General features: G+C 39.2%; 1 long non-coding RNA gene across 1 annotated transcript; it reads right to left on the bottom strand.

Moving 5' to 3' along the window:
- Positions 1-654: 654 nt before the first annotated feature.
- On the bottom strand, positions 655-9,122 carry LOC148133096 (uncharacterized). The gene is made up of 2 exons (XR_015746445.1): positions 7,796-9,122; positions 655-1,201 (listed from the first exon to the last, which is right to left on the bottom strand). It is a non-coding gene; the product is annotated as an uncharacterized LOC148133096 (long non-coding RNA).
- Between the last annotated feature and the right edge of the window lie 441 nt (positions 9,123-9,563).

Below are 9,563 nucleotides of genomic sequence, written 5' to 3'. Positions count from 1 at the left end.
AGAGGGGAAACTGTAACCATGCACCTACATGTCCCCAAAGCTGAATGAGACAGACAGACTTTGGGCGGTGTGGGAGAAAGAAGCCTTTGTGGTGCAATGGGCACTGCTAAGGTGGAGACAGTTCTTAAAGTAAAATCTATTTTGAAGTATGGACTGACCACAAGAATCTAGAGGCCTTAAGAACCCCACTGCAAGCTGGTGCAGTGGGCTTAATACTGGTTTGGTTTCAATTCATGTTGAAGTACATCCTGGGTGGGGGAACTTCCTAGCCAACAAGCTATCCCGCATACCCCAATATAAAAGTGCTCAACAAGAAGTGGTTAACTCAATTATTCCTATGAACCAGTTGGCCACATAAGTGATCACTTGAAAACAAATAAGGAAGAAACCCCCCAACCCCAGCAAGGCTTTTACTTAACAGATGAAAAGAGAGCTGCAAGCAGACGCATGGTTCAGGGCCCATCAGAGAGATTTGACACTAAGGGAGGACTTGGCCTGAAAAGGGGACAAAACATACATCCCTGAAAAGTTACGGGGGCAAATCTTGCAATGCAGCCACAATGCTAAAGAAGTGGGATCACTTTGGGTTCCTAAAAACCTTACACTTGACTAAACAGTAATTCTGGTGGCCAGACATGAAAAAGAACATAGAGAAATGTGAAAAGTTGCTTTATATGCACTTCTATGAAACAGAGATCAGGAAAGACCCCCTGGTTGCTACAACAAGTGGCTGAGACAACCCAACCATGGGAGGAATGGACTTTATAGTAGAGCTCCCAGAGTGGGGGAAATACTGTAATTTGGACTATAGTTGACTTGTCCTTCAAGTAAGCTCACTTTATAGCCTGCCTGAGACCCCCATCAGCTCAAAGACTAACCAAGATGTTTCTGCAGCAGATCTATCAATTGTGCAGAATGCCGAGGCGCATCATCTCAGATAAAGGGGTGCAATTTGCAGCTAAGTTCTGGCTGGAATTCATAAAGCTAATAGGATCCTCCAAAAGGCTCAGTTCTGCATTTCATCTGAGCACAAATGGTGGAGCAGTAATTACTTTGCTATGTCAACTATCAACAATTAAACTGGGCAAAACTCCTGCCTTTTGCTGAGGTTGCCACCACTGTGCACAGCACACAGGACTCACCCCATTTAAAATAGCCACAGGGGTGGAGTTTGTGCCCATGCCAGAGTACCCAAGAGAGCCTCTCTCTCTCTCTTTTTTTTTTTTTAAATATAGTTTATTAATTTTTACAATTAAAACCAGTCACAATACATACACAAATAAGCAAAAGAAAGAAAAAAAAGAAAGAAAGAAGAGAGAAGAGGAAGAGAGGGACATAATTTTGAGAAAAGAAAGAAAGAAAGAGGTTACAGGATAAAAAGTATTCTTATTTTAACAGTTTGCAAGATCTTCTTTTGTTTTCATCACCTTAACTTGTGTCATATAACCACACCTGTTTTTAACTTATATCGCTACCTCATTATTATGTATTGATACTTTTCTTTTATGCCTTATGATATATAATTTATCTTTGGTCAATCCAATTATACCAACAATTCCAGCTATCGTAATATAGTGAAGTGTCTTTGTTTTTTAGCGCCAAAGTCAATTTATCCATTTCTGCGCATTTTGAGATTTTTTCAATAATCATTTCTTCTGATGGAATTTGATGTTTTTTCCAGTGTTGAGCGAAGGCTAATCTGGCCGCTGTTAAAATGTGTATTGTTATGTATTTGGTTTTTTTGGAAATTTGCTTATCAAAAATCCCTAGTAGGAAGGACTCTGGTTTGTATTCGATCTGCTCTTTGGTGATTTCTTCCAACCAAGTTTTGATTTTCTTCCAATACTTTTGGGTTTCTGCACAAGACCACCACATATGGAAAAAGGTTCCTTCTTTTTTCCTACACTTCCAGCAATGCGGACTCATGTTGGGGTGCATCTTCGCTAACCTCGAAGGGGGGAGATGCCATCTATAAAACATTTTATAAAGATTTTCCTTGTATGCTGCCGATTTGGTAATCTTATTGTTTCTGCCCCAAACTTTCTCCCATTCTGCTAATGTGATGCTGCGCCCTATGTTCTTACTCCAAGCAATCATATTTCCTTTTACAATTTCTTCTTCTAGTTCTGTTTCTAATAAGTAGTTATAAAATTTTGTTATGTTTTTTTTATTTGATCCTAATAAAATTTTATCTAACTGTTGCAGTTTGTTATTAATTCCGAATTCTTTTTTGTCTTGTTTATATCTGCTTTGAATCTGAAGGTAAACCCATTGCTCAATTTTATGTCCTTGTTCCTGAAGATCCAGCCTCGGTTTCAAATTTCCTTGTGGGTCTAATAAGTCTTTGTATTTAATCATTTTGGTAAGCTCCAAATTGTTTGGGTGAATCATTGCCTCCATTGTTGAAATCCATACTGGTACTTTTGTATAATGTTTTTTCCTTATTTTCCTCCAAATTGTTAATAGTGCGTCTCTAATTAAATGTCTATGGAAATATTTTTGACTGGTTTTCCCTACGTCCCATAGAAAAGCGTGCCACCCCCTTTGTAAATCATGGCCTTCTAGAAATAGTATTCTTTTATTGGTTAAATTCACCCAATCCTTCAACCAAACTAATGAGGTGGCCATATGGTATAACTCCCAGTTTGGAAATGCTAACCCTCCCTGCTCTTCATATCCTGCATTGCTTTTACATTTATTCTGGGTTTTTTCCCTTGCCAAATAAATTTCAGGGTTGTTCTATTGAGTTCTTCAAAAACTTTTTATGTAATTTAATTGGGATCGTTTGGAATAGGTACAAGAATTTAGGGAGAATGTTCATTTTAATAGTAGCAATTGGCCTAGTAGTGAAATTTGAAGTTTCCCCGATTCTAAATCTTTCTTTACCTGGTGTATCAGTTTATCATAATTGTTTTCTTTAAGTGTCTTACAGTGTGGGGTTAGCCAAATTCCTAAGTATTTCACTTTCTTTGTCACTTGTATATGCATTATTTCTTCTAGTTCTATTTTCTGTTTTTCTGTTAGGTTTTTGGTCATTAATTTGGTTTTTTTTTTGTTTATTTTAAGTCCCGCTACTGCTCCAAATTTCTCTAATTCACTCATCAATTTTGGTCCCGTCTTTTGGTTCTTCAAGGAAGAAAATCATGTCGTCCGCAAACGCTTGCAATTTATATTCCTCTTTCTTAACTGTTAATCCCTTTATATCTGAATTCCGCCTAATTCGTGTTAATAATGTCTCTAATGCTAATATGAATAGCAGGGGAGAGAGTGGGCACCCTGTCTCACTCCTTTTTCTATCTTTATTGGGCGGTGCATTCCCCATTCACTATTATATTAGCTTGTTGTGTATCATATATAGTTGTTATAATATTTTCAAATTTGGTACCCAGATTCAAATTATAAATTTTTGAATTAAAAATTGCCAATTCAAATTATCGAAAGCTTTTTCTGCATCTAGGAACATGAGTGCTACTTGTCTCTCTGGGTGGGCTTCATAAAATTCTAGTACGTCTAATACTATTCTTAGATTATTCTTTATTTGCCTAGTTGGAAGGAATCTGTTTTGATCTTCATGTATATACAAGTTTAGCAATCTTTTTAATCTGTTTGCTATAATAGAAGTGAATATTTTATAATCAGTATTTAGAAGTGAAATCGGCCTGTAATTGTTTATATATCTGGGATCTGTATCCTCCTTCGGGATCAGCGAAATCAGTGCCCCCCTCCATGAGTCCGGTATCCTGGCTGCTAGTAAAACGTCATTAAAAACTTCCACCATAAGTGGTCCGATTTGATCTGCTATTGCTTTGTACAGCTCCCCTGGGATCCCGTCTGGGCCCGGGGTTTTATTATTTTTCTGGCTCTCTATTGCTGATTTCAATTCCGATTCAGTAATGTCTTTATTTAATAGTTCAGCCATTTCTTCCCCAATTGCCTTATCCTTTACTTCATCTAGATAATTCCTTATTCTATCTTCACTGACATCCTCTCTTTTGTATAAATCTTCAAAGTATTTATGAATGATTTCTTTTTTCTGTTCTATTTCCTGGTATGTATCTCCTTTGCTATCTATTAACTGGTATATCAATCTCTTCTCTTTCTTTTTTTTCAATTTATAAGATAGCCATCTTCCTGGCTTGTTGGCATGTTCAAAATAGATTTGTCTGGTTAAGTTCAAATTCATAGTCATTTTCTCTTGATCAATTAAATTCAGTTTGCGTTTGGCTATACTTATCTGATTTTGCAGTTTGGATTCTTTTGGGTTATTTTGTAGAAGGGTTTCTAGCTCCTTAATTCTTTGTTGTAATTTGTTTTGTTGGGAATATTTTTCCTTGTTTCTCTTGGCATTATAAGAGATTGTTGTGCCTCTTATAACCGCCTTCATCGTATCCCAGACATTTTGTTTCGTGGTTTCTCCATTATCATTTTCTTTAATAAAAAAATTCAATTCCTCCTTTAATTTATTAATGTATTCTTTCTCTCTTATTAATTGAGTGTTTAAGGTCCATCTTTTCTTTGGTTTTACCCTGCCCTTCCATATTACCTGTATTGGATTGTGATCTGCCCATTCATTAGGCAAAATTTTCACTTCTTTTGTCTCGTTTGCTATTTCCCCACTCATCCATGCCATATCAATCCGTGTCCATGTTTGGTGGGGATTTGAATAAAATGTAAATTGTCTTTTTCAGGATGTAATCTTCTCCATATATCTGTCAGGTTTAGCTCTTTCATTATTTCCCTACAAATCTTGGGGAGCTCTCTCTTCCCTTTTATTCTTCCCGGCATTACTGTGATCATTTTGGAAATCAGCAATGGAGTTGAAGTCCCCTACCATACAAATATTTCTTTTTGCAATTCAACCAATTTTCCATATAGGTGTTTAAAAACTCTTTTTGGTCTCCATTTGGGGCATATATTACTACTAAAAGAATTGGAATATCATTAATCCAGATCTGCAAACCCAGAGTCCTTCCTTCTAAGTCCGACCATATTAGCTCAGATTTCAAATCCTCTTTCACATATACTGCGATTCCCTTCTTTTCTCCTCATCTGCTGGTGTGGTAAATAACTTTCCTAATTTCGGGCATTCTAAATATTTTTCATCCTTCTTCTTTATATGGGTTTCTTGCAGGCACGTTATATCTGCATTATGTTTAATTAATTTAGATAATATCCTTTTTCTCTTAATTGTTGAATTTAAACCATTTATGTTTATTGATAGTAATTTTTTTTCTTCTCCCATCTATTTAGTTTTGTTTTACTCTTTGTCGTGTAACAATTCCTCTCTCTTCTTGCGCTTGTGTTGATGTAGTTCCTTCTGTCTTTTGTTGTGGATAGGTATTTTCTTGGTTTCCTACCGCTCCAGTTCTATTTTTATGTCCACTGTATTCTTCTTGAAACTTTGTGTCCAATTTCTCCCTACTACTTTGCTCCTGTGGGCCCACCATCCGTTCGTAAAAATCCTGGGCTTTTTCCATAGTATCTATTTTGATTTTCCTCTCTTTCCACGACACTAACATTCCTTCTGGAATAAGCCATTTAAATGTGATTCTTTTTGATTTAAATATGCTGCCAAAAATTTATAGTCACGCCTTTGTTCCCTTATTCTCCTCGGTATCTGTTTAAGAATCACAATTTCTTTCTCTTTGTAGGTTATTGTTTTATCTCTTGAGGTTCTATATATCATGTCTCGAACACATCTTCTAGTGAATCTTATGTGTACTTCCCTGGAACATTTGTATGCCTCTTGCATAGTTTGTATTGACCGGTAGACTTCATCAAACTCTTTTTGAATTTCATCTTTATCCATCTTCAATAAACCGCCAGTATTTCTGCCATCAAGTATTCCAGGTCTTCTTCTTTTGATTCTGCCACATTTTGGAATCTTAGGTAAGTTGCTGCCTTGTCCATTTCTAGGAGGACAAGGGAGTCCTCCATTTCTTTGCTCATGCTTTTGAGATCTTCATCCACCCTTTCTAATTCCCTTTCCGTTCGTTCGGTTCTTTTCTCTACTTCTTTTATTATAACTTCGTTTTTCTCCAAGGCCTGCTGCAACACCCCCACTTTATCCTCTACTTTGGAAATGTCCGCTTTCATTTCTATCTTTAGTTTCCCATTTCTTCCTTCAATTCATTGATATCTGCCCTTGTTTCACTGTAGTTTTTAATCATTGTTTCTTGCAATCTTGTCAATGAGTCCTGTAAAGTTAGGAACATAGCTTGGATATTCGCATTCGAGATGCTAGTTGACTTCTCTGTTGGTAGTGTTTCCTCTATTGTTTTTTTGTGCCATGGGTGAAGTTGTTGCCAAAGTGGTCACTATTGTGGGATTAACCTTCCTACCAGATTTCAAAGCAGTGGTGGTTGTAGTAGTCATTTCCTTTAAAATTTTGTTTTTGTTGTTGTACAATACTAAATATATTATTCCAAATTGGCATTCAGTATTCTTAGTTCTGTAACTAAAATTGACCAAGATCTATCAATCTATTAAGTAGCTATATTCTTAACTAATTAGTAAAGTGTATATATTTTTCTCTAGTTTAACTTCAATATAAAGTAACCTTAACTACAAAATATATTACATTCACAGATAAACCCACACAATGAAATATAATATTGGTCTAGAGAGCTCTAAGATTGTTAAATAACTAATGCTTAATATTCTTACTGTCTCCCCTATATTCCCATTTAACACTCTAATATTTCATTACTAAATGTACATATTTATCAAGAGGAAATCAGAGGAAAAAAAAAAAGCAAGCATATTTCAACGTAGCATACCATCAACAAGTAAGAAAGAAGAGAGGCTATTTTAGTAAGTATGTACACACAGAAAAGGGTAGAGGAAAAGAAAAAAGAAAATTCCAAAGACAAGAGTTTTTGTTTCCGCTTTTCACTTTGGAAGCTTCCACTTCAAGCACACCGGAAATGGCAAATGAAGATTTGCTGAGTAACAGCTGCCAGTAAGCAATGTTCCCACTCGTTTAAAGACTTCCTCTTTTACTTATATTTTAATGTTCTTTAAATCAATTGTTCTGATCTCCTTCAAATAGAAAAGGAACTGTCTCCTCTGCTAGGACCTGTTCTCAATTTTCCCAGAGTTTATAGATTAGATTGTGTCCCTTCAGACAGTTAGATCTGTTACTTTGTTGTAGACACTTCAGCGTTCTGGATACTGCCTATGACGCTGCTCTGTCTTTCCCCCCCGATTGGCTTCGTTCTGCTTCTGGCTCCGATTTAATAGCTTCAATCCAAATGTTAGTGATAATAGAGTCTTTTTAATCGCCCCCCCGTGCTGGTCTTCAGACTTCCAAAATTCTCTTTACTTCTTTTTTATTTCCGACTCTCTTCTGCCTGCCAAGCTCTTTCACATTCACTAGACCAATTCTTTTGTAGCCGCTTTCTCTTGGAGCTCACAGCTGGCATTCACACAGTATTTAACAGCCTGAAATCAGTCTATTGTCAGTCAAATATCTTCTCTGCCACGACTCTCTTTCCCCCCCGAGCTTGCAAACTTTCACTCACTCTTTTCTTCCCATCGGTGGCAGTCCGGACTTCGGAGCCTCCATTGTTAGGAGGCTGTTCTTGATCGTTGGGCTCTGGAGGGCTTCCTCTTCATTGCAGGGGGGTTGCTTTCCCCACACTGCAGCCCGAGGTTCCCCCACACCGGCACGGGTCTCTCCAAGACTCGAGCACCCCGAAAGATCGCACCAAACTCAAGAAAAGGGAGGCTAGAATCACGAGCGGATTTCTGCCCCTCTGACCGTCCTTGCCTTGCCACCGGAAGTCCAGAGAGCCTCTCTCTAACAGAATTGGTAGATTCTCTTCAAAACCTGTGGGGAAATGTAAAAAAGGCTCTAGCTAAAGCAACAGAGAGTCAGAAAAAGCAAGCTGATAAAAAACAAACTCCCCAAGAAGAGTTCCACATAGGAGACAAAATATATCTATCTATGAAATATTTAAAACTGAGGCTGCCCATCAGAAAACTGGACCCCAAATACGTGGGACCCTTCCCCATTGTGAAAGTGATTAACCCAGTCAAAGTGGAATTAAAATTGCCCAAAATATTGGGAAAAGTGCAGTATTTCATTGCAGTTTGTTACAGCCAATCCAGGGCTCTAACTTAAGGCCAGTTGAAAAAGATGTCCCAGGCCCAATCATAGTGGGGTGGTGGTGTCAAATGAATCTTACTCTAGACCAAGATTGTCAAACTCACAGCCCACGGGCCAGATGCATCATGCGCTGGCCACGCTCATACCCAGTTTGTCAGCTATGGAAGCCATATTTTATTTAATCTAAATAAAGATTTAGTAGAAGCTTCGAGGCTGCCAGTTAGTGCCTGGGAATTTGGGAGGGGGGAATTCTTAGTGAGTAGTAATTTAGACCCAGGCATGGGATTCAAATTTTGTAACAACCAGTTCTGTGGGCGTGGCTTAATTTGTGGGCATGGCTTGGTGGTCACATGACAAGGTGAGCGTGGCTTGCTGGTCACATGACCAGATGGATGTGGTTTGGTGGTCATGTGACCAGATGGGTGTGGTTTGGTGATCATGTGACTGGGTGGGCGTGACCAGGTGGCCATGTGACTGCCAAACCAAATACAAGTGGTCCTCACTTAATGGCTGGTTGCTTAGTAAGTGTTCTAATTTATGACTGACCTCCCCAGAGCTATTTGACCTGTTTTTAGAGTTTTGACAGCCATGCACACATACATTCTCTCTCTCTCTCTCTCTCTCTCTCTCTCCCTCCCTTCTAACTCTGCTATTCTATCATTCTGTAAGGATCTCCTGCTGGAGCAGGGGGTTGGACTAGATGATCTCCGAGATCTCTTCCAGGCCAGCCCTAGATTCCTGTGCTGCTTCAAAGAGTCTTCTGAAGCCAGGGTTTGTGTCCTTCCTTCCTCTCCTTTTTTTCTCCCTCCCTCCCTCCTTCCTTGTATTTATCTATCAATACATATATCTCATTCACTTTCTCTTCTCTCCCTCCCTCCCTCTTTTTCTTTTTCTTTCTTTCCCTCTTTCTCACTCTCTCCCCCTCCCTTTATCTCTTTCCCTTTCTCTCTCTTTCCCCTCCCTTTCCCCCTCTTTCTCTCTCTCCCCCTTCCCTCTCTTTCTTTTTCCCTCTCTCTTTCCCCTCTCTGTCTCTCTCTCTGTCCCTTCCCTTCCTCCTTCCCTCTCTCCTTCTAAAGGTAGGAGACCCACCGGAAATACACATACACATACACATACACACACACACGCTTCCAACATCACTTGTTAACTTACGTTCTTCCCGGCCAGTCTCCTAGAGTCCCAGGGACCGGGTGTGATTGTCCATTCGCACCTAGTCCCGCATTGCCCAGAAAAGCCGGCAGGCAAGGCTTCCGAGTCCAATAAAGGGGCCAGGGGTGGGACTTCCTCCCCTCCCTCAAGTGCCCACCCCACTGGTATCCTGACTGCCTGGAAACTTACTTACCACTTGGCTGCCCACCAGCCCGCATCTCATCCCCTGTTCGGATTCTCTGCAGCTGCTGGGGGGGGGGGGGTGCAGGAGGCAACCAGGAAGCACGAATCTGCCCACATTGCC

This window comes from Notechis scutatus, chromosome 1 (genome assembly GCF_049901735.1).
Source record: "Notechis scutatus isolate UNSWTSFEM ecotype Mainland chromosome 1, rNotScu1.2, whole genome shotgun sequence".
Taxonomy (NCBI): Eukaryota; Metazoa; Chordata; class Lepidosauria; order Squamata; family Elapidae; genus Notechis; species Notechis scutatus.
This window is presented reverse-complemented; position numbering and strand designations above follow the sequence as displayed.